The sequence below is a fragment of the Pelodiscus sinensis genome, chromosome 7 (genome assembly GCF_049634645.1).
Source record: "Pelodiscus sinensis isolate JC-2024 chromosome 7, ASM4963464v1, whole genome shotgun sequence".
In the NCBI taxonomy this organism is placed as follows: Eukaryota; Metazoa; Chordata; order Testudines; family Trionychidae; genus Pelodiscus; species Pelodiscus sinensis.
Genome location: NC_134717.1, coordinates 68,433,815 through 68,461,131, shown reverse-complemented (window position 1 = coordinate 68,461,131; position 27,317 = coordinate 68,433,815). Strand labels below are relative to the sequence as shown.

General features: G+C 42.1%; 1 long non-coding RNA gene across 1 annotated transcript in view; it reads left to right on the top strand.

The window, feature by feature from the left end:
- The window catches only part of LOC142830319 (uncharacterized), a 28,903-nt gene extending 1,798 nt beyond the window's left edge, over positions 1-27,105 (top strand). Inside the window, exons 2-3 of the long non-coding RNA XR_012905487.1 lie at positions 25,315-25,381; positions 25,542-27,105. This is a non-coding gene — a long non-coding RNA (uncharacterized LOC142830319). The remainder of the gene's footprint in view (positions 1-25,314; positions 25,382-25,541) is intronic.
- Positions 27,106-27,317: the final 212 nt, after the last annotated feature.

Below are 27,317 nucleotides of genomic sequence, written 5' to 3'. Positions count from 1 at the left end.
GTTTCAGCCAGCCCTGCAAAAGGACCTACTAAAGTGATTGTTACATTCCCTACTCATTGCTTTTTCTGTGGAAAATGGATATGTCTTAAAAGCACAATAATAAACAGATAAATGACATTAATTCTATTTAACAAATAAAGTAAATAATAGCTGACAAAATATTCAAAGAAAAGCAAGGACAAAATTCATAAATCAAGATTGTTAATGACTATTTCCAATACTTGTTAAGATGAAAGATGACACTATCTAGGCTATTTCTCAGCATGATCTGTCATAAACAGATGTCCACTGCCTTGGGTGAACATGTGCAAACTGAGAAGTGTCTACTGAGTGCATCATTAGTTTTCTTCTGTTTTTAAGCCAATGAGACTGTAGAACCAATTAGTCACCTGGTCCTTGCCAAGCTCTAGTTTTATTAACCAACAGTAGAGAAGTATTTAATGAATGAGGGGTAAGAGAAATTTAATCTGATTTTGTTATCCAAATTCAACTCAGTTGAAGAAGGAATTTGCAAATTTCAGAATCCTCCCCCCCCCCCCCCGTTATCTACCTTTATTAGGGTAAAACAGGGCTTCTAATAAACACATATGGTTTGGATATATTTGAAATATAGATATACCTGTGAATCAAACATGCTATATTCAGGTAAGACACAGATAGGAACAAAGAATAATTCTAAACTCTAACCAAATCTTACTCTGAATGAAATTCTGTTTATATGGACATTTTAACTGCACTCACATTTTTTCTTCTTGGTCATTTCTAAAAAAGGCAGTGGGCCAAATTCTGAGGTTCATGCTAAAATAAAGCCTGAACGGCATAAAAGATAACAAACAAATTACAAATTGTACTTACTAAAGAATGCTATTACATGGTCAGTGACTATGTGGTGTGACCAGAAGTTTCATGGTGTGATGTAATCACTTATGACACAGAAGATACATCTACACTGCATGATTAGTTCGAAATAGCATGTCTACTCATAGACTCATAGACTTTTAAGGTCAGAAGGGACAATTATGATCATCTAGTCTGACCCCCTGCACAGTGCAGGCCACAGAATCTCACCCACCCCTCCTAGAATAATCCTCTCACCTATATCTCAGATATTGAAGCCTTCAAATACTTCGAAGGCCCCAACATGCAGAGAGTCCTCTAGCTGTGATCTGTGCCCAATGCTACAGAGGAAGGCGAAAAACCTCCAGGGCCTCTGCCAATCTACCCTGGAGGAAAATTCCTTCCCAACCCCAAATATGGCGATCAGCTAAACCCTGAGCATGTGGGCAAGACTCACCAGCCAGACACCCAGAAAGTTCCCTATAGCAACTCCTATCATCCCTCCATTGACCTATTTCCAACTGATAATGAATGGTCAATTAGTTACCAAGATCATGTTATTTCATCCAACCATCCCCTTATCATAGAATCATAGAACTGGAAGAGACCCCAGAAGGTCATCAAGTCCAGCCCCCCGCTCTAGGCAGGACCAATCCCATCTAAATCAACCCGGCCAGGGCTTTGTCAAGCTGAGATTTAAATACCTCTAGGGATGGAGACTCCACTACTTCCCCAGGTAACCCATTCCAGTGCTTCACTACCCTCCTAGTAAAATAGTTTTTCCTAATATCCAATCTGGACCTCTTCCACCACAACTTGAGACCATTGCTCCTTGTTCTGCCATCTGTCACTACTGAGAACAGCCTTTCCCCATCCTCTTTGGAACCTCCCTTCAGGAAGTTGAAGGCTGCTATCAAATCCCCCCTCACTCTTCGCTTCTGCAGACTAAACAGACCCAAGTCCCTCAGCCTCTCCTCGTAGGTCATATGCTCCAGCCCCCTAATCATTTTGGTTGCCCTCCGCTGGACCCTCTCCAATGCGTCCGCATCCTTTTTGTAGTGAGGAGCCCAGAACTGGACACAATACTCCAGATGTGGCCTCTACACTGCAGGGAAGCCTCAAATTAGTCCGAGGCAGGTTTCCCTAATGCAGATGTGCTATCTCAATTTAGAGCCCCAAGAGGCACTGGAGAGGAGGCACTTAGAATGGCCTTGGTGAGGGGATATTTCGAAATAGCAGCAATGGAGCATCGACATATGCCTTATTTCAAAATAGCTATTTCAGAATAGATGTTATTCCTCATAGAATGAGGTTTACAGATTTTGGAATAAGCCATCTGTTATGTCAAAATTATTTCAAATTCAACCCTAATTCAAAGCTGTGTAGACACTTGCATGGTTATTTCGAAATAATGCTAGTTATCTTGAAATAACAGTGCAGTGTAAATGCACCCAAAATTACCTGACCCTCTTAAGAACGCAAATGGAGAATATGATGTAGGTGGTGTTTCATCTGCACCTCTTTGAGATTTGAAATGCTGCTGATGGTGAATTGGATGGAATTAAGAAAGTGAAATCTAGTGTGGGTAGCAGAAAAAACTTTCTAACCATGGAAGCTATTAGACTCTGAAAGAATCTTGCAAATCAAGTAACAGAAGATATTTAAATGGCTGTTTTCCTCTTTAAAAATAGTCTGGCTAAAGTCATAGCAAGTGCATTACAAGGAATAATCCTGCATTAGGGGGCAGATGGATATGTGACACATGATAGCTCTTTTCCATCTCTAGTTTCTGTAAATGTATGTTTAATGTGTGGGATCATAGCATAGCATTGCATGGCCAAAAACAAATAATTCAAAACACAAATGTTCTTAAGAGAAATATTTCTAGTTAGAGGAGTATCGCCCCTCCACCCACACACACACACACACACACACACACACACACACACACATACACACACACACTTTTGATTTTAGACTTGATAACGTTAGAAGATACTGGGGATAAAAGGAAAGGCATGAAACCAGATTTTCTCCTCGCTTATTCTTGTGAAATCACATTGAAGCTAATGGAGTCGCAAATTATGGCACATGGATAGTATTACAGAATGTTTCTTCCACTACTTCAGAAATGAAATTAAACAGAACTGCCTTACATCTGCAGACATTTTTGCTCTAATGGCTTTAATGGGAGTTGCCTGAGTAGAGAATGAACAACCTGAGTAAGAGCCTTGGGACATAGCCTTAATGAAGAATGCCGTTCTAATGCTGTAGAAAGATTTTTCCCTCATCAGGTCAATGGGAATTTTGCCATTGACTTATGTGGCAGAAGTTTTGAGCTTTAACAAAACTGGAAAATATACTATGCTCAGACAAAGGGGTTTCAAACTGTTTCTTCATCTAGTGTGATGCAGCTCCCCGGTTCTCATAATCCCATGAGTCTTCTCTATTTGGTCACTTAAGGCACATCTACACTAGGAAATTCTTTTGAAATAACTTATTTCAAAATACTAACTCCACAAATAACTATTTTGGAATAGCATGCCCTCTCCACAAGGCAGCATCAAAATAGCACAGAATTATTTTAAAATACCGTGTCCACACTGATTGGAGCCTGAATCGCATTTAAAGTCCCCAGAAGCACTCTGGGAAGGGTGATAAGAATGCAGAGATTTCCTGTGGCTGCTTGCTGAAGCTAGCTTGGACATGTGCTTCAAGGGGCTCCTCTCTACAGCTACGTCTCACACGTCACTTCTCCACTGGCTCCCCCCTTGCGGGATACCAAGCTCCCACCATATGCTGTGGTTGCCCTGGCAGCCACCACAGCACTTCCGACATGGAGCCAGAGCTTCTGCAAAGCAGTGCCAGGCTCATGGGCCTCATGCTGCTCCTCATAGTGTAGTTTATCCACACTGCCCACATGCTGCTTCAGGATGATAATGACCAGCCTGGACTGGGGGACATCTTCTCCTAGGCCCTGGTGCTCCTGCTGCAGCAAATGACCCTCAATCCCCTGCACGCTATGGAACACCAGTTCTAGTGGAGGGAGACCAATTCCGACTGGTGGGAGCACATTTTCCTGTAGTGATAGAATGACCAGAAGTGGCTCCAGAATTCTGCATGTGGAAGGACACCTTCCTGGAGCTCTGTGAATGGCTTGCCCCTGCCTTCAGGTGACAGGACACCCACACACGGCCCACCATCTCCCTACAGAAGCCTTTCTGTTTGTACAAACCACTCTGATTTTTAATTTGGGGGATATACAACAGGGGAGTGACTGAGGGAAGAAACTGAAATGTGGAAGGAGGCAGAACAGGGAGAAGGGAGCAGTGGAGTTGATGGAGTGTGGTCAGAGTGGCCACAAGTGTAACTGTAAGAGGCCTCTGGAGGCCAATTAATTTGAAATAGCAGCAGCCAAATGTCCACACTCATGCTATTTCAAAATACCAATTTTGAAATAAGCATTTTTCTTCATGAAAATCAGAGGTTATATCGAAATCACCAGCCCTTTATTTCAAAATAACAGGCTTGGCAATGTGGATGCTTTTCTTATTGTTTTGAAATAACTCCCTAGTGTAGACCAGGGTTCTCTGTCTTAGGGTGTGTCTAGACTACCTAGTTTTGTCGACAAAAGTGGACTTTTGTCGACAAAACAATACCAGCGTCTACACTACCGCGGAGTTCTGTCGACATAACGTCGACAGAACTCCGCGGTTTTGTCGACGCTGGTATACCTCATTTTACGAGGCATAACACTTTCTGTCGACAGAACTCTGTCGACAGAAGGTGTTATTGCCTGTAACACTGCGTCCAGACTACGGAGTTCTGTTGACAAAGCGGCTTGCTTTGTCGACAGAACTCCATGTGTCTGGACGCAAATTATCGACTGAAGTTTTGTCGACAGTATCTGTCGACAAAACTTCCGTCGACAAAACGCGGTAGTCTAGACGTACCCTTAGTGTTTTTTTCCCCCCACAGTGCTCAGTTGCTGAATTCAACTTGTATTTCAGTGTACACAGTACACTAAGCATGTAAAATGTGCACCGTACTTTTAAAAATGATATCCTGGATTACAAGTTTCTTTCATCTTTGTTTTTATTGTTGTGCTTTGCAGGTAGGCCCACTTCTGAAGACAGTATTTGCTTTCTAAACTCACGAGCATTATAAATATTAATGATGCATGTTTAGAAATGGATTTGATTAGCAATTTCATTAGCTTTGAATAGACAGCAAAATAATGCCAACAATGAGTTTAAACTTTATCTTGCAAGCTAACATAGTAAAAATAACAAGAAGCATTTTAATTACAAAAGAGCTGACACACATTAGATGAAAATAAAAGTATTAGTTATTTCTGTCTCTTTGGCCTATTTCATGTTTCTCAGTAACAAAACAGGACTAATTAGACAACACGATAACATCTTGTTAGAGCCTTTTGAAACACATTGAACAGTCTTGAAAGAACTATATTTAAGTATAAGGAAAGTGTAAGAAATGTCATGTTAGGCAATTAATATATATTTATTTAGCAGACAGGTGGAATAAAACAGATCAGTAAGATATTATCTAGCCTCTGTCACATACCTACAACTCATTTCAAAGCAAATGCTGCAAGTGAAGTGACAAATAAGTATAATGATGTAATTAATAGGTTTTAAAAGTGACTTGTTAGATTTTTGAAATGAAGATGTTTTAGCTTGCATTGTGGCAACTATTTAAGTTTTATCACACCACCAATTACTTTTTATCGATGATAACTCTCAGCTCTTCCTTCTAAGATATATATTCTACTGAAAATAAGTCTCAAAACAACTGAATATTAGCTATTTAGCCCCAATCTATACTGAATGCTTTGACTCAGTGTTTTTCTACAGTATCTCACCTATGTAAATATGTGTTAATTTCTTGTAGAGATTGCAATACAGTAACCAGATAAAATAAATATATAAGCCAACACAATGTGTTAATAATTTCAGCTCAGATAAAATGTCAAAAGAAGGTTTAAAAAGTTCTAAGGACTTTGCATTTTTTGGCGTAAAAAACTTATAATTTACCAGGCTCTTAGAAGATTAGAGTATTAAAATACATATTTAACATTTCTTTATTTTTATCATTACTATTATTATCTACAGCTCAGCACCTACATGTTTTTCAGAGTAATTAGTTCAAATGATATGGCACATCACTGAGCTCCAGACAGAATCCAAACTGCAAAAATAGCATCAGTCTCTACCGATACAACCAGCTCTAATGCTATGTATTATATTGGAAATGATTCTAGCAATATCTTCATTAAATTTTTAACCTTGGTAACTAACACAACAGCAAGAAACACTAGCCCTAATTTCTTGTGGACCCGCTGCTGCTTGTAAGCCTGGATGGTCTGTATGTGCAGATATTATCAGGAAGTTCTGGAGCTGTAAGTGCCTCCTGGATCTATTTCTGCAAGAGAATGTGACTTATCAGAAGGTATCCTATATGTGGAATTGGCAGACTGTACAAACACCAGTTTTGGTTGAGCCTCCCTGGATACCCAAGTACAACTTCAGCATATGAGACAATAAGGATGCATCTACACTGCACCTGTAGCTTGAACTAAGCTATGCAATTTGAACTACGCATGTATTTGAGCTGTGAGTGTACTTCAAAATAGAGCGCTATTCCGAAACATCCCTTCATCCTCATGGAAAGAGGTTTACAAGGACATTGGAATAGTGCACCCCTTATTTTTAAAGCTATTTCAAAATAACAGTGCACTGTCAAGATGTGGAAAATGATATTTCGGGATACTGGAAGTCTCCCAAAATAGCGCCGTTGTATAGATGCACCCTAAGGCTACATCTACACTGCAGGCTTTTTGCTCAAGAACGGCTGTTGCGCAAAAACTTGCGGATCATCTACACTGCGCGTGCATTCTTATGCAAGTATATTTATAGCAAGGCATCGGAATAGGGGCTTCTTGTGCAAGAGTTATTCCTTTCCCCATGAGGAATAAGAGCTCTTGCGCAAGAAGATAGTGTGGACAGGCAACAGGAGTTTCTTGCACAAGAAACCCCTATGGCTAAAATGGCCATCAGAGCTTTTTAGCGCAAGAGAGTGTCCACACTGCCATGGACGCTCTTGCACAAAAGCACATCTCTTGTGGAAAAGCACATGGCAGTGTGGACACGCCCTTGTGCAAGACCTTTTGCATAAGAACTCTTATGTAAAACAGTTCTTGCACAAAAAGCCTGTAATTTAGATGTAGCCAATATGTGACAGTTCAACGGAAGGTCCTATTGTGATCTCCTAGGGTATGTCTACACTACAGTGTTATTTAAAAATATCTTATTTTGAAATGGTTATTTCAAAATAGCTTATTTTGAAATAACGCATCTACACGCAATACATTTCAAAATAGCATTTTGCTATTTTGAAATAGCACGTCCACACTGAATGGACTCTGAATCACATTTAAGGCTGTCTGGAACCAGTTCCAGCAGGACTTACTGTGTGGGGCTGCTGCCTGAAGCTAACTGAGGTCTGTGCTTAAAGGGAAAGTCAGTTCTCAGGTTTCCCTGCTTGCTTGCCTACCTTGATGAGGGATAGCAAAACATTTTGTCTCTGCATGCTCTGGTTGCCCTCACTCAGGACACCATAGCACTCTGCAGCATGGAATCAGAGCTGCCCCTGGACACTCTGGTGCTTCTCTTGGACGCGTTGCTGCAAGCCTGGCTGCACTTTCTGCACCTGCAATCTGGGAGGTCCATCGGGGGGCTGTCAGTATCCAGGAGGCCCTGCAGGAGAGCTTCTACCCTGAGGAGCACTAAGAGCCTCCCTGGTCTGCCCCACTGGGGACTTGTGCCTCATTCCTCCCTCACGTCCTTCCACTTACCCCTCCCTAACCCCCCTTCCTGATGTCAAATAAAATACACGTATTTTCATGAACACAAACTCTCTCTATTTAACAAAACTGGGGGGGAGGAAATGAAACTCTGGTAAGACTGGGGAAAGAAGTGGAAGAGGGGAGGAGAGAGGGTGGGAGAAGAGAGGGGGAAACCTGGGAGGAGGGATCTGGAAGGGGGAAGCATGGGGAAGAAGGGGGAGGGGAATCTCAGGGCTCAGGGTTGGGGGTATCTCTGGACCAACTTGAATGTCATGCAAAGCTGCTCCTGGGTTCGCATGTGGCCTTCAGTGGCCAGGCTGCCAGCTATCCTGCTATAGATGGCCACGTTCCTCCTTCTAGTGTGGAGATCATGGACATTGAGGGCATCCCCCCCAAACCTTAATAAGGTCCATGATCTCCACCCTGGACCAGAAAGGTGCCTGCCTTCTCGGGGCCCTGGCAGGCTCCTGGGAGCTGGCAGACTGCGCCTGGGGAGCAGTGGAGGACTGGCTGCCAGTGGTTTGCTGGCCCATGTTTTGGGGTCACTGGGTCAGGGGTAGTGACTGCTGGTTCTGGGCTGGCAGGCTTGGAGCTGGCACAGGCACTGTGGCCAGAGTTTACCCCTTTAAGGGCTCCGGGGAATGGGGAGGGAGAGGAGTGTTCTTGGTTGAGGCTGGAGTGGTCACCAGGGCACTCTGGGAAGGCTGGAGGCCCCCTATTTTGAAATAAGTGTCTACACAGCACTTATTTCGAAATAGCTATTTCAAATTTGGTGTTATTCCTCGTAGAATGAGGTTTACCAAATTCAAAATAAGTGTTCCGCTATTTCAAAATAGACGTTTGGCTGCGTAGACCCTAGGAAAGTTATTTCAAAATAAGGGCTGTTATTTGCAAATAACTTTGCTGTATAGACATACCCCTAGAGATCCGTCAAATTCACTCAGTTATTCTACAGATCAAGACCCTGCACTGTATTTGACTCCTATATTTAGGAGGACGGGGGCAGCTTTATTCAGGCCAGTGGGGTTAAGTGTGTTCGTGTGTGAGGGGAGAATTCCATGTGCCCACTCCTACCACAGAAAGGCCTATGGTTGTAACTCTTTGTCCTATGATATGGCAATATTGTTAACTCCAAGCACAAGAAAATAATGTTGACCTAAAAAGTTATCTTTAATAATAGTTGGGTTATTTTTCTGTATCTTCTGGGGTTTTAGCCTTTCAGGTTCACACTCTCAAGTTTTTCTTTGCAATCACAAAACTCAAAATAAAATTTGAAATTCTCCTATAATCACAGAATTCCGGCAGCCGATCATTAAAGTACAATACCAAATACTATGTTATTCATGATAAAAGCATCAAAGATGGAAACACTGAAAGTATCAATGTCTGACTCAGTTAGTTGCAGCAGCAAGATGGAAGCAAAGGGCCCCATGTAGACCATGGACCAGGCAAACAAATTTCAGTGGGGAAATAACTGAACTTGATGTAGGTTTCCTTTTGGTACTCTTTTTCAGTACTTGGAGTCCGACCACCTTTTTTCCTTGAAACCTAGATAAGCTTGCACTGAATATAGTAGGAGTTTCCGACATAGAGCATGCATAATTTCAAACTGAAAGTCCTACACCTAAAATCTATTTTTGTTCCTCTTCTTCCTACAACCTGGAGAAAGTGCAAAAGCTGTTGTCAAAGGAAAGTTTAAAAAGTACTAGGAAATTGCAGGTGTTAGTGGGAGAACCTGAACGTTATGATAAAATCACCCACATTCAAGCTTACTATTTGCGAAATGTGACAGCTGCTTAGAACTAGGGATGAAAAATGATGATTGGAATAGAAAATAAAGGAGGACGTAGTAAGAGACAACAGATTCTCAAAGTACCTACCATATGCGGAGGAGTTTGTCATCTGCCACCAGCCAGGACATAAACCTTGGCAAGACATTTAAAATAAAATTAAATAAATCCTGGGAGAAGATACCCAGCACTTCAAAGAGACCCAAAGTTCATATTTTTAGATAGTGGAAGGCAGCCCTTCATAAGTTTCAGAGTAGAAATATTAGAATTATTTTGTGAGAATAATTATCCAATAATTTAGTCCCATTCTTTTCTGTCAGAGAATACATTTGTAAAAATATATTTTGGTGAAAGATTTATGCAAATATATTTAGCCTGTGAGTCACTCCTGAGCCTTTTACAGGCAGTCTCCGGGTTACGTGGATCTGACTTACATCGGATCCCTACTTAAGAACGGGGTGAGGGAACCCCGAACTAGCTGTGCCCCCCCAGCAGACCACCGAGATGCGTCTCGGTGGTCCTGCCGCCCGCGGTGAGAAAAGCCTGGTCTGCTGGGGGGGGCATAGCTGGTCAGTTTCAGCAGCGGCTGACTTGGGGACACCTGGGGCAGAGCAGCTGGGGTGCTGCCGGGTTGGTCCCTGCAGCGCTGAGGTGCGGCGCTGCGGGGACCTACCCGGCAGTGCCCCAGCTGTTCTGTCCCAGGCGTCCAGATTCAGCCGCTGTTGAAACTGATCAGCGGCTGATTCCAGGAAGCCCGGGACAGAGCAGCTCTGCCTCGGGCTTCCTGTAGTCAGCCGCTGGTCAGTTTCAGCAGCAGCTGACTTGGGGACACCTGGGGAAGAGCAGCTGGTGTGCTGCCGGGTTGGTCCAGTAGCGCCGAGGAGCGGCGCTGCGGGACCAACCCAGCAGCACCCTAGCTGCTCTGCCCCAGGCATCCCCAAGAGCAGCTGGGGTGCTGCTGGGTTGGTCCCAACGCACCAAGGGTCGGCACTACCAGACCAACCCAGCAGCACTCCAGCTGCTCTGCCCCAGGTATGTCTGATTCAGCCGCTGCTGGTCAGTTTCAACAGCGGCTGAATCTGGATGCCTGGGACAGAGCAGCTGGGGCACTGCTGGGTTGGTCCCCTCAGCGCCGCACCTCGGCGCTGCGGGGACCAACCTGGCAGCACCCCGGCTGCTCTACCTCAGGTGTCCCCAAGTCAGCTGCTGTTGAAACTGATCAGCGGCTGATTCCAGGAAGCCTGGGGCAAAGCAGCTCTGCCTCGGGCTTCCTGTAGTCAGCCGCTGGTCAGTTTCAGCAGCGGCTGAATCGGGGACACCTGGGGTACAATATGTACCAGTTCTGACTTACATACAAATTCAACTTAATAACAAACCTTCAGTCCCTATCTTGTACGTAACCCGGGGACTGCCTGTAATTTGAAAGAAAATTGTGTGTTCTTTATCCGAATTACATGTTATTTCTGATTGGATAAATAAAACATTTCAAACCAGAGAACAAATAACAAATTTTGTTTACAAATGTACATCTCTTTAGCAAGTGCATATAGGGATTTGGATATACTACAGCAATACCCCAAACAGTCATGCAAACAGAATGATGATAGTCCAGATGTGCACGAATAGTAAATAAAAAGAAGCAGCAAAACATGAATGAACTGAACAGCTGTTCAAAATGCAAAAGAACGTTTACAAACACTATTTGGCAATATTCAATCATTCCTCGTTCAGAGGAACAGCTAGGATAACCAGCCAGAAATTGGGTGTAAGCACCCAAACATATCAGTTGCATTCTATAGTCAAGTCAAATTTTGAGTCTACACAAATACTCTACAAACCTCATCCTTCCTTGAAATAGCTATTATTTATTTCAGGAAAAAGACCAGAAAAAGAGAGGCCACAACACTGGAAGGTGTAGTCATATGTGACCTAGATGAAAACTTACCCCATACAACATGTGCACAAATAATGGCCCAGAAATGCTCTATCTAACTCTAGCACCAAAAGCTTGCAGCAGAGAATAAATTGCCTCGCTGCTTTTCCTGTATTTCCTGTTTACAAAATGTGCTTTGCTGATATGTGTGTGACTAGCCATATTAATAAGCTGATTGGATTTAATCAAGTAAAAGACAGAAGGTAGGAAATGAAAAACAACATAGAAAATAGGACTGTTATTATTTTACCTCTCATTAATAGCATCTCATATCCATCGCTTTACTGTGGGTGTTTTTTTTTATATCATGGCAGCAATAATATTAAGAATAATACTAACAGAAGTCTGTTCCTTCTCTTACTGATGCTGCTTTACACCAGGTGCCATTCACTGAAATCAAAGGAGATACAGGGGTGTTTTATCTGTGAGACGAGAATCATTCCCAAGGTGTGCTATTGCATACAGCAGCCATTTGGAAACAGAGGCTGCGTCTAGATTGGCATGATTTTCCGGAAATGCTTTAAACGGAAAAGTTTTCCATTAAAAGCATTTTCAGAACAAAGCGTCTAGATTGGCACGGACGCTTTTCCGCAAAAGCACTTTTTGCGGAATTGCATCCGTGCCAATCTACATGCGCTTTTCTGCAAAAAAGTCCCGATCGCCATTTTCGCGATCGGGGCTTTTTTGCGGAAAACAAATCTGAGCTGTCTACACTGGCCCTTTTGCACAAAAGCTTTGCACAAAAGGGACTTTTGCCTGAACCTAAGCAGAATAGTATTTCCACAAGAAGCACTGATTTCTTACAGTAGGAAGTCAGTGCTTTTGTGGAAATTCAAGCGGCCAGTATAGACAGCTGGCAAGTTTTTCCGGAAAAGCGGCTGATTTTCTGGAAAAACTGGCCAGTCTAGACACAGCCAGGGCTCGTCTACATTGGCCCCTTTTCCGGAAGGGGCATGTTAATTTCAGAGGTCGTAATAGGGAAATCCGCGGGGGATTTAAATATCCCCCGCGGCATTTAAATAAAAATGTCTGCCGCCTTTTTCCGGCTTTTAGAAAAGAGCGTCTACACTGGCCCCGATCCTCCGGAAAAAAAGCCCTTTTACGGAGGATCTTATTCCTACTTTGAAGGAAAAGGGCTTTTTTTCCGGAGGATCGGGGCCAGTGTAGACGCTCTTTTCCGGCTTTTCTAAAAGCTGGAAAAAAATGGCGGACATTTTTATTTAAATGCCGCGGGGGATATTTAAATCCCCCGCGGATTTCCCTATTACGACCTCTGAAATTAACATGCCCCTTCCGGAAAAGGGGCTAATGTCGACGTAGCCCCAGAGAATATTGTACCCACACCCCTTTCTGGTACTAAATGTGTCTGGGTGTCTGGTATCTGAATATAATGAGTTGAATTGCCTACTGCAACGGCAATTTTTTTTTCTAATTGTGTATAGTGGGCCTAATCCAACGTCAACTGAAGTCGACAGTGATATTTCCATTAAACTTATGAGAATTCTGGATCAGACTTTGTCCTTTTAATCAAACCTTAAATGGAGAAAATATTGTTTTTCATAAACATGGGTAGAATACATCTTAATAGCTCTCAAGAATGGATGAAATTGAATGAGAAGCTCAATACTGCCTACTATGGATAAACACCCATCCCTGCTGACCCAGGGAAACTTATCAAAGGTTTTATAATGTTACAGTAATTTTCATTTTTAGAGTTTCGGGGTAAAATCTGGGTCCCACTGAAGTCAATGTCAAAACTCTCATTGAATTCCTTTCAGTATAGACTACCATGAATATTACAATTAGCTGACCCCAAATGTCATCAGATTGTAATATTTAGTATTGTCATTACATTTTATGTTTGATACAAATTTTAATTCAAGCTTTAATACAGCTGTTTTTACCTAGTAAGTACTCAGAAATTTTCCAGCTGTCTAGGGGAAATAAGTAGGCTTATCCACTATCCTTTCTGTTATTTTCATTAGACTTTGTAATCCTGGCCAATTCTCTCTGTCAAAATAAAAAATATACAAAGTGTTTGCTTTGGCTCTGCAGTATCAAATAGCTTAATGTTTTCCAGGTGATATCTCATTTGCTCTTATAGATTTCACATCATCTGTCTCATTCATCTTCTCTTTAAAATTTGGCTGAACAACGTATAGACTTCCGGGAAGAGATTTTTTTTTAATCCCTTTTTTCGCTAACATAAAACATTTATATACAATTATACAAAAGGGCAATAGTTTATGTTCAGAAACTTTTGTTTCTCAAACGATCACAGCCGATGAGCCAAATTATGCCCTCTATTCCACTGGAACTAGCCAACTGAGATCATTAGCCTAAATTTACTCTTTGTGCAAATCCACCAAAGTTGGTAGTGATTATTTTAGCCAGTCAACTTCAATGGACAGATTTGGCAATAAATAATCAAGTCAAGGAGACAAAGGATGATGATGTAGGCTATGTCTAGACTGCAAGCCTCTTTCGAAAGAGGCTTTTTCGAAAGATACTTTTGAAAAAGCCTCTTTCGAAAAAGAGCGTCTAGACTGCAAGCGGAACTTTCGAAAAAGCAAGCCGCTTTTTCGAAAGGCAGTCTGGATGCTCTCTTTTGAAAAACCCCTGTTTGCATTCAAGAACGCCTTTTTTCGAAAGAGGACTTTCGAAAAAAGTCGTTCTTCCTCGTAAAATGAGGTTTACCACCGTCGAAAGAAAATCCGTGTTCTTTCGATTTAATTTCGAAAGAACGCGGCTGCAGTCTAGACGCAGGTGAAGTTTTTTCGGAAAAAGGCTACTTTTTCGGAAAAAAACCCTGAGTCTGGACACAGCCGTAGTTAGATAAAGCATAGGACATAGAGTCAAGAGATTTAAGTTATTCCTGGATCTCCTTAGATCAGATACCAGGCTCAGATATGCAAAGACATTTAGATGACTAATGCTCATAAAAGTCTGACAGCTAGGCACTTAAATACCTTCGAGGATCTGGATTTTAGACAATTAACTTAGCCCAAAATGCTCAGGTTTATGAGTTGAATCTTCTTTAATAGAGGCCCAACTTAAATGTATATCCCAAATTAAAAATACAGTAAGAGAACAAAAAAGTTCCCTCGTGGCTTCACCAAGTAAAAGAAGCAGAGACAGATAGAAAGACATCTTTTAAAAAGTGGAAGTTGAATCCTAGTGAGGAAAATAGAAAGGAGCATAAAAGTAAGTGTAAAAATATAAGAAAAGCCAAAAAGGAGCCTGAAGAACAACTAGCCAAAACCTCCAAAAGTAATAGCAAAAAATTTTTAAGTACACCAGAAGCAGGAAGCTGGCTAAACAACCAGTGGGGCCCTTGGATGATCAAGATGCTAAAGAAGCACTCAAAAACTATAGTCATTGCAGAGAAGCTAAATGAATTCTTTGCTTCAGTCTTCATGGCTGAGGATATAGGGGAGATTCTCAAATCTGAGCCGTTCTTTTTAGGTGACAAATTTGAGGAATTGTCCCAGATTCAGCTGTCTTTAGAGGAGGTTTTGGAACAAATTGATAAACTTAACAGTAACAAGTCGCCAGAACCAGATGGTTCTCACTCAAGAGTTCTGAAAAGGCAAATGTGAAATTGTGAAACTATAAACTGTGGTTTATAACCTATCCTTTAAATCAGCCATACCTAATGACTGGTAGATAGCTAACGTAACACCAATATTTAAAAAGGGCTGTAGAGGTGATGCTGGCATTTACAGACCGGTAAGTCTAACATCAATACCAGGCATATTCGTTGAAACTATAATAAAGAATAAAATTGTCAGACACACAGATAACATAATTTGTTGGGGGAAAGTGAACATGGTTTCTGTAAAGGGAAATCATAATTTGCTAATCAGAGTTTCCTTTGAGGAGGAAACAAACATGTGGACAAGCGGGATCCAGTGGATATAGTATACTTTGATTTCCAAAAAGCTTTTGACAAGGTCTCTCACCAAAGGCTCTTAAGTAAAGTAAGTTGTCATGGGATAAGAGGGAAGGTCCTTGCATGGATTGATAACTGGTTAAAAGACAGGACACAAAGGGTAGGAATAAATAGTAAGTTTTCAGAATGGAGAAGGTTAACTAGCAGGGTCCCCCAAGGGTCTGTCCTGGGACCAGCCCTTCAACTTATTTATGAATGATTGAGAGATAGGGGTAAGTAGTGAGGTATCAAAATTTGCAGATGATCCCAAACTGCTCAAGATAGTTAAGACCAAAGCAGCCTGTGGAGAGCTTCAAAAAGATCTCGCCAAACTAAGTGATTGGGCAACCAAGTGGCAAATAAAATTTAATGTTGATAAAGGTAAAGTAATGCACATTGGAAAAAAATAATCCCAACTAAATATATAATATGATGGGGACTAATTTGGCTACAACTACTCAAGAGAGAGATCTTGGAGTTTCTGTGAATAGTTCTCTGAAAACATCCACTCAGGCCGTGTCCAGACTCAGGGGTTTTTTTGGGAAAAGTAGCCTTTTCCCGAAAAATCTTCCCCTGCGTCCAGACTCAAGCCGCGTTTTTTCAAAATTATTTCGAAAGAACGCGGCTTTTCTTTCGATGGCGGTAAACCTCATTTCACGAGGAAGAATGCCTTCTTTCGAAAGTTCCTCTTTCGAAAGAAGGTGTTCTTCAATGTAAAGAGGCCGTCTTCGAAAGAGAGCATCCAGACTCGCTGGGTGCTCTCTTTCGAAAAAGCGGATTTCTCTTTCGAAAGAAGCCTGCAGTCTAGACATAGCCTCAGTGTGCAGCAGCGGTCAAAAAAGCAAATAGAATGTTAGGAATCATTAAAAAGGGGATAGAAAACAAGACTGAGAATATCTTATTCCCTCTATATAAAACCATGGTACGCCCACGTCTTGAACACTGCATCGAGATGTGGTTGCCTCATCTCAAAAAGGTTCAGAAAAGGGCAACAAAAATGACTAGGGGTTTGGAACAGGTCCCATAGGAAGAGAGATGAAAAAGATTTGGACTTCTCACCTTAGAAAAGAGGAGATTCAGGGGGGGGGGGGATATGATAGAGGTCTATGAAATCATAACTGGTGTAGGAAAAAAGTGAATAAGGAAAAGTTATTCACTTATTCCCACAATATAAGAACTAGGGGTCACCAAATGAAATTAATAGGCAGCAGGTTTAAACTCAGAGCATAGTCAACCTCTGGAACTCCTTGCCAGAGGATGATGTGAATAGTAGGACTTTAACAGGGTTAAAAAAAGGAGCTAGCTAGATTTATAGAGGTTAGGTCCATCAGTGGCTATTAGCCAGGATGGGTAGGAATGGTGTCCCTAGCTTCTGTTTTTCTGGAGGTGGGTGACAAGGAAGGGATCATGTGAGGATTACCTGTTGTGTTCCCTCCCTCTAGGGCATCTGGGATTGGCCACTGTCAGAAGGCAGGATACAAGGCTAGATGGACCGTTGGTCTGACCCAGTATGGCTGTTCTTATGTTCTTAATAGCACTATTTGTTTGCCTAACTGGTCCTATTGACATAAATAGTAAAATTCCCTTTGTATTCCTCAGGAGCAGAATTAAGGCAATGAAAAGTGACTTTCAAAATCCCATCCAGGGGATTGAAAACAGGCATCTAAATCTATTTCTAGGCAAGAAAATGAACGAGGCCTGATGAACAGAGTTTCTTAGCACTCCTCATTCCCAGTAAAGCCAATGGTATAGAAGGTACTTTAGTGCCTTTGGAAATCAGACCTTTTCATTTATGCAAAGAGCTATAGAACAACATAACATTAGTCTTAAGAAACATCACATCAATGATCTGTAAAACTAAAATGGTAAAATTTGTCTGACTTTTCCATTTCCTTTCTTGTTCATGCGTACAGATGTGGTTGCCTTCTCTCGAAAAAGATACATTGGCCCTTTTCTGAAAAGGTTCAGAAACGGGCAACAAAAATTATTAGGGGTTTAGAGAGGGTTCCAAATAAAAAAAGACTGAAAAGACTTGGACTTTTCAGCTTAGAAAAGAGGAGACTAAAGGAGGAGATATGATAGAGGTCCTTAAAATCATGACTGATGTGGAAAAAGTAAATAAGGAAAAGTTATTTACTTATTCCCACAGTATAAGAACTCGGGGTCACCAAATGAAATGAATAGGCAACAGGTTTAAAATAAATGAAAGGAAGTTTTTCTTCACGCAGCGCAATCAACCTCTAGAACTCCTTGCCAGAGGATGTTGTGAAGACCAGGACTTTAACAGGGTTAAAAAAGAACTAGATAAATTCTTGGAGGTTAAGTCCATCAATGGCTATTAGCCAGGATCTGTAGGAATGATGTCCCTAGCCTCTGTTTGTCAGAGGCTGGAAATGGATGCCAGGAGAGGGATCATGTGATGATTACCTGTTGTGTTTCCTCCTTCTGGGCATCTGACATTGGACGACAGGATACAAGGCTAGATGGACCTTTGCTATGGCCCAGTATGGCTGTTCTTACGGTATTTTATTCTTAAATCTGAAACATTGTTCTCTAGATGTATCACATTTACTTGCCACAAGCACATTTCAGAAAGCTCAAATGTCTTAATGCAGACCCAAGTTTGGAGAGTGGAAAGCATTGAGATGAAATATTAAAGATTACAAATGAAAACAAAAGACCTAGAGCAGACGTATTTTAAAGCAAAATATAATTGACCAAATTTTAGCACAAATCCAGTTAATCCAATCTAAGATCAGTTGTTAGATTATTGTGCTACTAACTGTGTAATAATAATTGAATGCTTTGAAACGTCAGCTGTACATTCAAACTGTGTACAACTCTGAACAGTGGTGGGAATAGCAGTTGCCTTCTAGCAAGAAGGTTTAATTTTAGGTGTGAGGATTCCCGTGTCAGTATGGCAAGGACTATCAGATATTTTGCTTATATTAATCATAAACACAGACATGAGTTTTTCTAATATACCAGAGAATTTTCTAATATGCCAGTGATATGTGCCAGCACAGATTAAAATTCAACAGAAAGATTAAATCTGGATCTCATTTTATTTCATTATTTGTATTTAGTCACTGTAACAGTTAGGATGAAGTAGGTTTACAGCTGCTAATTGAATTATATATAAATACCGCACATAATGTGCAGGGTAAAAGAAAAACATTCTATTCTAAAGTGCACAGGAAAACAATGATGCAAGAAAAGCATTCAATCTGTTTCATATTCAGCCATACTTCAATAAAATGTATTGCCTCCATATGCTAGATGTACTGTCTTCATACAGGTGATTCAAATCAAATGCATTATAATGGAGTTGCCAGCCTCACTAGTTACTTGGCTCTCCGACAGAAGTATTACTTTGTCATCACAATCTGTAAGAGCAAGTTAGTTAAAGGACAGAATTATTGTTTACCTCAGATGTCCATTAATTAGGATAGCAGATTGCACTCTGAAAAAAAAACAAGTTTAGTTGAAAAGATTTGTAAAATTAGAAATTATTAAATTGATTTCTGATTCTTTCAGCCTTGGAATAGTACACTATATTTAATCTAATCAGATACGTTAAGCACTAGCTAGTGTTCTAGCATAATTTTTTGTCCCTTTTGGAGGTGAAGGGGAAGGGAGAAATCAAATCTTTTCAAGTCATAGATACATATCTTTTTAGAAATATACCTTATTTGTATCAGCAGATTTTTTTCTACCACCATATTTATGTCTATGTATGTTCGCAGCCTTGATGGGTATAATAAAAATGGCAAGTATGTGTGTAGAATCTTGCGTACTGAACCAGATTTTAAATTGCCATCAGCTAAATTGAGCGGCTTTGTAAAAAAAATAAACAGATGAAATGCTCAGATTATCATTCATATGTTTTATCTGAATGATTTTCTGGCTGGACATTTGGAACATAATTTGGTTTTGTAGATCAGCTTTCATCCTTGTGGACTTGCAAAGCAGTTTATAAAGTCATTTGGGTGATGCTGACATTAGGAGGATGATACACGCAAAGGTAGTAACTAATATGCTCTCTGAAATTGCTCTCCAGAATGAAGGGACTAATCCAGAGCCTAGAGATGTTAATGGGATGTGAATCGGGCCCTTAAATATGTTAAATTATTTTTGAGAGTGTCAGTTTTAAGGATTTAACCCAAAGCCCAGTGAATACAATGGGAGTCTTTCAGCGTGCTTTGGATCAGGTTCACAGAAGTGGGATCAAACAAAATCTTGGATCTTCTTATGCCAATTCCTATGGGTACAAATCCCAATCTGAACTTGGATCAGTTTTACAGCACTGCTACCACCTGAATCAAAGGAATTAGCTAATCTAAGTTGCTTTATACAGTAGTTTATAAAGAGGAAGAACATGGAGAATGTATTAAGCAGCACTCGATTCAGGCTGAGCATGTTCATCTAAGTCTCTGAATCTGTTTTCGAAGAAAGCAAAATCATTCAGCACAGCATTGATGTGGGATCTAAGGCTAGTTGCAGTGTCAGGGAGAGAGCCAGTGCAGTGCAGAATAATAGTAATGTATAACAAATCGAAAGAGAGGCTAATGAATGGATGGTGCAGTGAGAGAGTGATTTTCTGCTCTATGGGAATCTGAATCTCTGATGAACAACTTGGTGCAGTTACATTTATTGTTAATATCTCCATCAGAGGTTGCTCATTTAGATTTCAATTCAATCTATAGCAGAAAAGGGGGATTTGGCTTTGGACCTGAAGTTTCAATTTTTTTCTTTAAGTCGTGACATTGCATCAACCATGTTTGAAATCCTGGTTCCTTGGCAAAGTAAGACCGAAAAGAACTAAAGTTTCCAGATACAGAGAACTTCCTTGAACTTAAATGTATTTATATCCTCCAGTAAATAGTGGAATACATTGCAAACTAACAAAGACTTCTATAGACTTTTTAGAAATGACAAAAAATCCTCTTGTTTGATGCTTCACAGCACCACAGAAGTTAGATAAAAACTAAAATATTCTTTCGAGAACGTTGCAACATAATAATACTTTATTTCTTCCTATTAAGAATAATATCCCTCAAGAGGATTTCTGCCTTTTAATTGAAATGAGCTGGCCAATTGCTGTGTTTAGCTATACCTTGCACATTACTAAAAATGAGGTATTCACCCCAATTTTCAACATAATCAGAGTGATACTCGATACCATCCAGATGATTGGAGGAGGAGAACTTGAGCTTGTGGGGCGATTGTGGCAGATAAGCAGAACAAGAGTGTTGAAATGAGTTTTGCAAATACGAGCCCCAACTGCTAGGGTTAGGAGCTTGTGCATTTCAGTGATGCATCTGAACTGAATGTGGTGGGGCATGCTTCTCTAGGCTATGTGAACACCACAAAAAAGGGAAAGATTCCTCCCATGTACTGTGTTCATTGTGATGTAACTCACGGTACATTGCACTATGAGAATAAACAACAGAGAAGAACCCAAACGTACACAGAGAACACAGGGTGAGTCCCAGAACCAGAGCTGGCTGCAGACTGATTCTGCATGCGCACTTCTCTACAGAGCCCCCGACTGCAAGCAGAAACAGGAAATTCCCTCAGCATGTGAAGTAATTGATCACAATTTTAAGAGTTTTCAGTATACCACAAAGTGGTCCACTGTAATGCAGGCTGCTGAAGCATGTGCAAGTCAGTGCCAATTATGATTGCTATCCATTAATAAACAAAAGTATCCTTAAAACATGAATATACAATGTAGAGATCTGGGGATTACAGTAGATGAGAAGCTGGATATGAGTCAACAGGGTGCCCTTGTAGCCAAGAAGATCTAGAGAAGTGATTATTCCCCTTTATTTGGCAGTGGTGAGGCCACATCTGGACTATTGCATACAATTCTGGGACCCCCATTACAGAAAGGATGTGGATGAATTAGAAAAAGTCCAGCAGAGGGCAATGAAAATGATTATGGGGTTAGAGCATATGACTTACGAGGCAAGGCTGAGCGATTTGGGGCATATTTTTTCTCCAGAAGAGAAGAGTGGGGGGCTTTGATAGCAGCATTTAACTACTTGAAGAGGGGTTCTAAAGAAGATGGAGAGAGGCTGTTCTCGGTGGTGACAAATGATAGAACAAGGAGCAATGGTCTCAAGTTGCAGAGGAGGAGGTCTAGGTTGGATATTAGCAAAAAGTATTTCATTAGGAGGGTGAAGCACTGGAATGGGTTACCTAGGGAGGTGGTGGAATCTCCATCCCTAGAGGTTTTTACATCCCAGCTTGACAAACCCCTGGCTGGGATGATTTAGTTGGGGTTGGTCCTGCTTTGGGCAGGGGGCTGAACTTGATGACCTCCTGAGGTCTCTTACAACCCTATGATTCTAAGATAGGCACTAGGATCAGTGAACTAAATGACCAAATATCTGAACTTCCTCAGATAAGAGGAGGGAACCATTTATAAACAAGATAACAACAGGCAAAACAAGCTGGGTACATACATATGAGGTAAAGAATACGTGAAACATGGACAGTGCAAGCACATAGCATGCTGTACAGAGTTTGATTCCTACAAAAGTAACCAAGACAATCCTAAAACAAATAGGCTACGTCTAGACTGGCAGGATTTTCTGAAAATGCTTTTAACGGAAAAGTTTTCTGTTGAAAGCATTTTCTGAAAAGCGCATCTAGATTGGCACAGATGTTTTTCCGCAAAAGCACTTTTTGCAGAAAAGCGTCCATGGCCAATCTCGATGCGCTTTTGCGCAAAAAAGCCCCGATCGCCATTTTCGCGAACGTGGCTTTTTTGCAGAAAACAAATCTCAGCTGTCTAAACTGTCCCTTTTGCTATTTCAAAATAGTGCATCCACACTGAGTGGACTCTGAATCGCATTTAAGGCTGGCCAGAACCAGTTCCAGAAGGGCACCAGGTCAGGACTTACTGTGTGGGGCTGCTGCCTGAGGCTATCTGAGGCCTGTGCTTAAAGGGACCCCCCTGGACAGCCAGTTCTCAGGTTTCCTTGCTTGCTTGCCTACCTCGATGAGGGACAGCAAAGCATTTTGTCTCTGCGTGCTCTGATTGCCCTCGCTCAGGACACCACAGCACTCTGCAACATGGAGTCAGAGCAAGTCCTGGCCACTCTAGTGCTTCTCTTGGATGTGTTGCTGTGATCCTGGCTGCACTTTCTGCAGGCTGCCATCCTGGAGGCCCATCAAGGGGCTGTCAATATCCAGGAGGCCCTGCGTTAGAGCTTCCACCCTGAGGAGCACTAAGAGCCTCTCTGGTCTGCCCCACTGGGGGCTTGTGCCTCATTCCTCCCTAACGTCCTACCACTTAACCCTCCCTAACCCCACTTCCTAATGTCAAATAAAATAGACGTATTTTCATGAACACAAACTCTCTTTATTTAACAAAACCGGGGGTGGGAGGGAATGAAACTCTGGCGAGACTGGGGAAAAGAAAGGGTGGGAGAGGGGGGGGGGAACTGGGAGGAGGAAGCTGGAAGGGGGAAGCAAGGGGGAAAAAAGGGGTTGGGGGTCTCGCCGGACCAACTTGATTGTCATGCAAACCTGCTCCTGGGTTCACTTGTAGCCTTCGGTGGCCAGGCTGGCAGATATCCTGCCATACACGGCTGTGTTCCTCTGTCTAGTGTGGAGATCATGGATGTTGGGGGCATCCCCCCCAAACCTGAATAAGGTCCATGATCTCCACCCTGCACTAGGAAGGCATGGACCTTCTCCGGGCCCTGACAGGCTACTGGGAGCTGGCAGACTGCTCTTGGGGAGCGGTGGAGGGCTGGCTGCCAGTGGCTTGCTGACTCATGTTTTGAGGCCACTGGGTCAGGGGCAGTGACTGCTGGCTCTGGGCTGGCAGGCTTGGAGCTGGCACAAGCATGTGGCCAGAGTCTACCCCTTTAAGGGCTCCGTGGAGTGGGGGAGGGAGAGGAGTGTTCTTGGTTGAGGCTGGAGTGGACACTAGGGCATCCTGGGAAGGCTGGAGGCCCCCTATTTCAAAATAAGTGTCTACGCAGCACTTATTTCAATATAGCTATTTCAAATTTGCTGTTATTCCTCGTAGAATAAGGTTTACAAAATTCGAAATAAGTGATGTGCTATTTCAAATTTATTTCAAAATAGCAGTTTGGCTGTGGAGATGCTAGAAAAGTTATTTTGAAGTAACTTTGCTGTGTAGACATACCCTTAGTTGGTGAGATGTCCACTTATGGGACTAGCCAAACTTTCCATGGTCCCCAAAAGTTCATTTACAGTCCCCAGTGCTGGCTCTCAGTTCTGTGTTGTTATTTAACTCAAATTTACCTCTAAATGACTTGTAAGAGCCCAGTAAGCCATGGAAGTGTTGGAATGCTGCTAGACAATATGGACCTTGTGTGGTTTAGCAAATTCTCAGGTTTGGGACCAGTCAGGTCCTGGAAGGTGCTGAATTAAAGAGCTTCAATTTGTACATTATTTATATTCCAATTGATTTATTTTATAATCGCTCTATATATACATAAAAAAGGTTTCCTGCTGCCACCAACAGCTCCTGCCTCATCCCCCCACAAGTTTGAAGTGCCAGCACAGGCTTCCTGCGGGGTGGGAGGTTGGAGAAAGTTCTAAGTCTCCCTGTACACTGCTGCTGCCCTTCCTCCTCCCCTGGCTGGGGTTCAGCAGTGCAGGGATATGCTTCAAGGGTGCTTTGTCCCACTGTTCCCCCAGTCTAGGAAGGGGGAAGGGAAGTGACAGTAATCAGGGAGCCACGGGGCTTTTTCCCTCCTCCCCCCCCCCCACAGGAAACCAGTGCTGGTGCTTCAACCTCACAGGGGAGGAAGGGCGGGGACAAGGCTGGAGTGCTAGTGCGGGCTCCTGGCTGTGCCAGGAGCAGAGAGGCTAAGCTGGAGCTGATGAGTGAAAGGGCTGGGGGTGAGGGGTCTCAGCAAGGCAGTGAGTGAGGGTGGTGGGGCTCCAGGGTCTCATCTTGGGGAGTGAGGTTGGAGTGCCCTCCGAGACTCTGTACCTCCAGCCCACTCACTCACTTCTCTGCTGAGACCCCACACCTCCACCCCCTCAATTGCCATCTTGCTGAGACCCCACACACCTCCTCCACTTTGACCCCACCCCCCTGCCCACTTACTGACTCTCCTGCCAAGACCCTGCACCCTCACTCTCCCACACACACACCTTCCACTAAAACCCTGCACCCCCAGCCCCCTGACTTACCCCTTCCACTGAGACCTCACACCTCCAGCTTACTCCTGCATCTTCCCCCTTGCCAGACACCTACCCCTAGCCCACTCCTTCCTCCTCCCTTCTGGTCAGACACCTATGCCCAAATAGGAGGGTGGTTGGTAAGTATAGCATGCAGGGTGGTTGGTAAGTATAGCATGTAAGTATAGCACACAGTCCCCTAGTTATGTAATAAAATGAGAAAGTTAGCAATGTGCAGTAATAGTGTGCTGTATTTTTATGACTGTGTATGCAAGCTTGTTTGTTAATGTGAGGTGAAACTCTGTACACAGATGAGATCAAATTCCTGAAAGGGTACAGTACTCCGGAAAAGTTGCAAGCCACTGGTTTAGAGTGTGCATGAGCTGGGAAGAAAGGCTCCCTTGCCTCAGGAGGTGCTACATGATACATTGCTTCGCTCTCATAGACCGAAGGAAATTTCCAAAGATCCAGAAAAATCTGCTTCTCCCTATCTATAATTTTTATCTCCCTTTGTCAGCTGGTACCTTTGGAAATTTCTTATGTGAGCCCATACTCCTTGCAGATTACTTCATTACAAATCCAGCCTCTCCCCTGACAATCCAGTTCCCTTGGATAGGAGCTAGTCTATTGTCTAGAGCAATTTCAATAGAGAGCTATTTTTCCCAGTTAAAGCTCTATATTACTTTGCCTTGGAATTGCTTTCCAATATGGAGACTGCATCACTTGTGTATTGATAAAAAAAAGCCTTGGGTAAACTAACCAAATTAATCTCAATATTCCCCAGATCAGAAGTGGATTTACCTGCATTCACCCTCAGCTACACTACAGCACCTTCTGTTGGCGTTCTCCAGGTCTGTATGATGTTCAAGACCTACTGAGTAGAGAAAAATGTCAAGACCTAATTTTATTCAATTGGAAAAAATATGTAAATCGAGTTTAGTATCTAATGCTGGCTGGGAGAAAAAGGCTCTTTATCTTGCTGTATTGATTTAAAGACAACATGAATTTCAGAGAAAAGACATGGATTGATCTGACAGATGTGAGCGGCAACTGAAGAGAGCTTTGGTCATAATGATCTGATTCCATCGATTCACTGGAAATATGCAAAACATAAGACAAAGCAGTTGTGGAAGGAAATTATACCTTTCTGAAAAACCATATCTTCAGAATGTAAGTGCTTATATTTTGGAAATCCAGTCTATGTTGTTGTTGCAGATAAATCTGAATCAGCCTCCTTTCCCTGAGTCTGAGTATTTGATACAGGTTCAAATCTCTTGAGCACATCTCTGCTTGTGACACAGGTGTGTGATTAGTTTATTCTTCAATGTTACATTTTTTAGTCGCTTGTTTCAGTGAGTAACCTCCTAATGTGATGTTGCTTCAATGCATCTATAAGGTACCTTATTCTGACAGATAGCACTAAGGTATTGCTGCCTTCATGGGAGAGGAAGCAGCCTTTGTGAAAGGAAGGAATCTTTAATTCTAAGCAACCCCATAATTTTCCTTCCTGAAATGTTCTTGGGCTAAAGACTGGAACCTGCAGCTCTGGCTTCCTTTGACCTTCAGCATCAAAAAGGGGAGAATAGTGGCCCCATTTAAAATGGCGCCTCTCATAATTACTGGGGAAATTAGCAATAGAAGCGGAAAAGGGAAAATATTTCCTTGAGGATCAGAAACTGAGAGCTTGACCTTGGACTTTCTGGACTATTTATTTAAAGCTCAAGTAGCGGACCTCCTGGGACAGGAAGGTGAGATAGTCTTCTTCTTCATTCAGTATTGAAGGACTATAGCATAGAATCATAAGATTGCAAGGGGCCTCAAGAAGTCTTCTAGTCCAGTCCCCTGCACGCAAGGCAGGGCGAAGTAGGCAGAGCAACACAAATGTTCATCCAAGGCCTGACAAGGTTGAGCTAATGTAGGACAAGGCAGTTTGGTGTTTACTGATTTGTGTGTTCTGTACTTTTTTGTGCTCTATGTAATTAAGTAAAAGAGCAACTATGCTGAACACTCTATGCATGTCAACTGAAGTGTAACTACTGGAGTTAAACAAGAAGCTTCACACTTTTGGGATGGGTATTTTGTGAGAGGAGTGTGTTTTGAAGGGTCAGTCCTGCAGCTAGGATAGTGGATTCTAGCTTTCAGAAGGAATTGCCATATAGAAGGTCTGAACCCCGAGCATGTGCTGAAGGAGTCCAAGGCTAGGGAAGTGGCTGGACTCCATTCAGGTTCTTAGCTTAAAACATCTAGGTAGCCAGGGACACACAAACTTGGTTTCCTGGGGAGGCAGGATGTATGGCATGGGGCAGACAGAACCTTCACTTGTTTTTACTGGGCAATTTCCCTTTCAATTCTCAGTCGGCCATTCCTTGCATAGATGTTTTTAGCTTATGAGGAGCCAAATTCACCTTTCTCTGAAGTAAGTTGTGTTATGCTAGTGTTGAGTTTGATACTGTTTCATCCTGTGTGACTAGTGTTTTGGGAGCATTAGTATGTTAATTATCTTTTCTTAAAATGAAACAGCATATATGATGTATGTGAAAAACAGGATTCTCAGGGAGTATTATATACTTGTCTGGCATATTTAAACATATGTTTCCACTTGTCTTTGTCTTTTTTCAAATCAGTCTTTAATCATCATAATACACAATATATTTTGGATGAGAAGTTCTGGGAAAGTTTCTCATCTAGGGAAAGCATGCCATTTCCACTCACATTTTCACTGCCCTTATAAGGAAAGAAATGACATTTCTGTAATAGCAGGTTTGTCATTTGAAGGCTCAGTCAGTT